The following is a 3,489-nucleotide window of genomic DNA, read 5'->3' on the forward strand; positions in this document are numbered from 1 at the left end:
AGGCAATATGATATAATTTAAGAAAGTAAATTAATTAAAATGAGATTTATTAAATTAGAAGTAATAGTTAAATAAGAATAAGGATTTAAATTAATAATAATAACAAACATAGTATTGATAATGTTAATTTTTAAATATATAGGTACAGGGGGCATTTTTCTATTTACATATACTATTTTTGTTGAAGAAATCAACCAGAGGCATAAAAATTGTGAAAGATCTAAATTTGGGGGGACAGTTTCTGCCGATTTTGGAAACCGATACTCCATTGTTCCCTGCATCATGACAACGTGAGAAGGAAGGAGAACCTTCATCGTGTTTTGTTGTTTTTCGCTGTTTATCCCATATTCATAAGGTGTTTGAGATTGGTTATAAAAAGGGCTTATTAGCTTATTGGCTTTTTCAATAAGGCAATAAGCCAAAAATGTGTTTGTTTAGCTGCAAAGATCTTTTAAAGTGGCTTTTTGGTAAAGAATGAAACACGTTTTTTAAAAGCTACACATTGATGGCTTTTTGAAGGCATTTGGCTTCTTAAAAGTAAAATTACGTTTATACCCCCACCCACCCTAATAATGGACCATTCAATTATTCACAGTTAAGAGTAACCACACTACTATCGTTCTCTCCCCTATGTGTGCATCATTCTCCATAGCTGCTCCCACCAACGATATCTGATCTTCCATCAAAAGACCGCCACTGCCAGCATCAACACCTACAACATTTTCCGATCCGGTGAGGTTCGTATTTAATATTAATTTGGGTTTTATGTGTTCCGAATTTTGATTTTCTTGTTCATCATAAGCATTGTGTTCATCAGTAAGCACAACCGATTTTTATAGTTACATAAATCAATTTGTGTTCATGTACTCGATTTCACAGCTGTGTTCATTTACATTAATCGATTTTCACACATGTATTACATAAATCGAGTGTTCTGCTGAAATACCCCTTTATTTGATCGATACTTGTGAACTTCATTTTTCTGGTTTGATGTTTTCATGAAAAATCGATGAAATTTGTGAAAATTTTTTTAGAAATTGGATGAAATTGTTATGAAAATCATATATAACAATTGGATTTTTTACTGTGAAAAATTGTTTGGATGAAATACCCATTCATTTGATCGATATGTGTGAACTTCATTCTTCTGGTTTGATGTTTTCATGGAAAATTGATGAAATTTGTTTAGAAATTAAATGAAATTGCTGTGAAATCACATATAGCATTTGGTTTAACTGAAATCACAAATATCAATTAGATTTTCCTTTTTTTGGTTTGCAGTCTTATTTGTGTGTGAATAGGTTACTTTGCTTTGATGTTAGATTTTTTTGTAGTTTATGTCTCCATTCTATGTAATTCTCAGATTATGGACAAAAACCACATTAACGTTGTTGATTGTGAAACATCTATTAAAAAAATCCATATGGGATAATAATACATTCTAGTCGTTTGTCGATGCATGTGTGATTGAAGTCAAAAGGGAATAGGCCCAGTAGTCACTTCAATAAGGTTGGGTGTGAGAATTTAAAAAACACATGAAGGAAAAAACAGGAAAAATCTATGAAATAAAACAACTTAAAAACAAAAGAGATATCATGAAATAAGATTGGAAGCTTTATGACAATTTAATGAGGATTGAAACTGGAATCGGTGGGATGGCAAGCTTAATAGACGCATCGCTTGAGTGGTGGGAGGAGAAAATAAAGGTACGATTTACTATTTTTTAAATTTTTTTTAAATTATGATTACATAGTGAATAAATGAATTAAAAGTTATATGTGTGTCTTGTAGGAGATTAAAGAATATGTCAAATTTAGGGACACATATTCGAGCATATTTAACATGAAATATGCTATTTTGTTTTGGGATTCCGTTGCTATTGGAGATACGACTATGACTCCGTTATAATTTAAAAACAATAGCAATCCAAATGAAGAAAATATGGAGGGCGAAGGAGATAGTGATGAAATCAATTTAGACGAAGATGAGACTCTTTTTCCTAGTTTCCCTTAAAGTAGTTCAAATAAAAGGAAGAAGTCTATGAATGTTACCAACATCGTTCAACCAAGAGTAAAACTACAATCTATGAGGAAAAAGTAGATGCTTTATTGGATGCCATATCAACAAAAAGTACACAAACTTTTCCTCAAAATAATCCCTCCCTAACAATAGCAGATTGTGTGACCATTGTCATTAAGTTTCCCGATTTAGGGGAAGGCTCTAAAGAGTATTCACAAGAATTGCTAGTCTTCACCAAAAAACAAAACTGTGAAGCTTTTATGTTTCGAACTAGTATTGATGTGAATATGGAGTTTCTTAAGTTACTAACGAAATAATGATTTGTGATTTGACATCATGTCTTATCATTTTATGTTTAAAATTAGTTGTTATTGTTTTATGTTTAACATTGTGTGTTATCTTTTTATGTGTTAGTCATTGACATTGTGTAATTGACATTTTGTATTATGTGTTATTGTTTGACATTTTTTTTTTTGTATAATGTAGGATATATACTAATAACTCTAATTCATCTGATGATAATGAGGAATGTCGGATGGAAGAGGATAGAGAATTTGAAATGTTATGTTGATTAGCTTTTAAATGGATAATACTAGCTTGTAACATACGTAGTCAATGTCACACTTCAGACTGCAAGGGGAACATATTTATTAATGAAATATTAAATGGCCATACTTGACGGTGTTATAAGATGTTTAGACTACATGTAGTAGTTTTTAGACAATTATACATAGATCTTGCTACAAATTACGGACTGTAACAAACAATAAATATATCTAGTGAGGAGTTGGTAGGAATGTTCTTGATGGCTTTGGTTCACGGATGGAGCAATAAATTTGTGCAATAATTTTTTAATCATTTCGGGGTAACGATTCATAGGCATTTCCATACAATTTTGGCAGCTACGCTTAAGATGAGTGCTGACATCATCAGGGCAGCATCCAACTATAATGATGAAGTTCCCGAATATATATTAAACAATTATGAATATTATCCAATGTTCAAGGTATTATCCAATGTTCAGTTACTTCACCAAATGATTTATTTATGATATCTTTTTTGTATTTGTAGGATTACATTGGTGCTATAGATGAAAATTACGTTAGGGAATTGTTTCTACAACACGAGGAATCAAAATACATTGGTCGAAAGTGATATGCTACACAAAATATAATGGATGCTTGTAATTTTAATTTTCCATTTCCAATGGATCTTCATCTTCCATTTCCAACGAGTGGTTAGTATTACGTTGTTGGTTTTAATACTTGTATGAAATGAATAATAAATGTTTGTTTTATTTACAGATAAATATTACGTTGTTGATGTCGGATACCCAAATACGAGAGGGTATCTTGCTCCATCTAAAGGAAATAATATTCGTTATCATATATAGGATTTTCGACATGGACATACTACTGCTATGCATGAACCACGTCGACCGAAAGAGAAATTTAAATTTTACCATTCATT

General features: G+C 31.2%; 1 long non-coding RNA gene across 1 annotated transcript; it reads left to right on the plus strand.

Moving 5' to 3' along the window:
- Nucleotides 1-456: 456 nt before the first annotated feature.
- On the plus strand, nucleotides 457-2,356 carry LOC145017131 (uncharacterized). Its single transcript, XR_013666383.1, has 2 exons — nucleotides 457-1,706; nucleotides 1,792-2,356. It is a non-coding gene; the product is annotated as an uncharacterized LOC145017131 (long non-coding RNA).
- Nucleotides 2,357-3,489: the final 1,133 nt, after the last annotated feature.

This window comes from Lactuca saligna, chromosome 9 (genome assembly GCF_052625555.1).
Source record: "Lactuca saligna cultivar CGN05327 chromosome 9, ASM5262555v1, whole genome shotgun sequence".
NCBI classification, from domain to species: domain Eukaryota; kingdom Viridiplantae; phylum Streptophyta; class Magnoliopsida; order Asterales; family Asteraceae; genus Lactuca; species Lactuca saligna.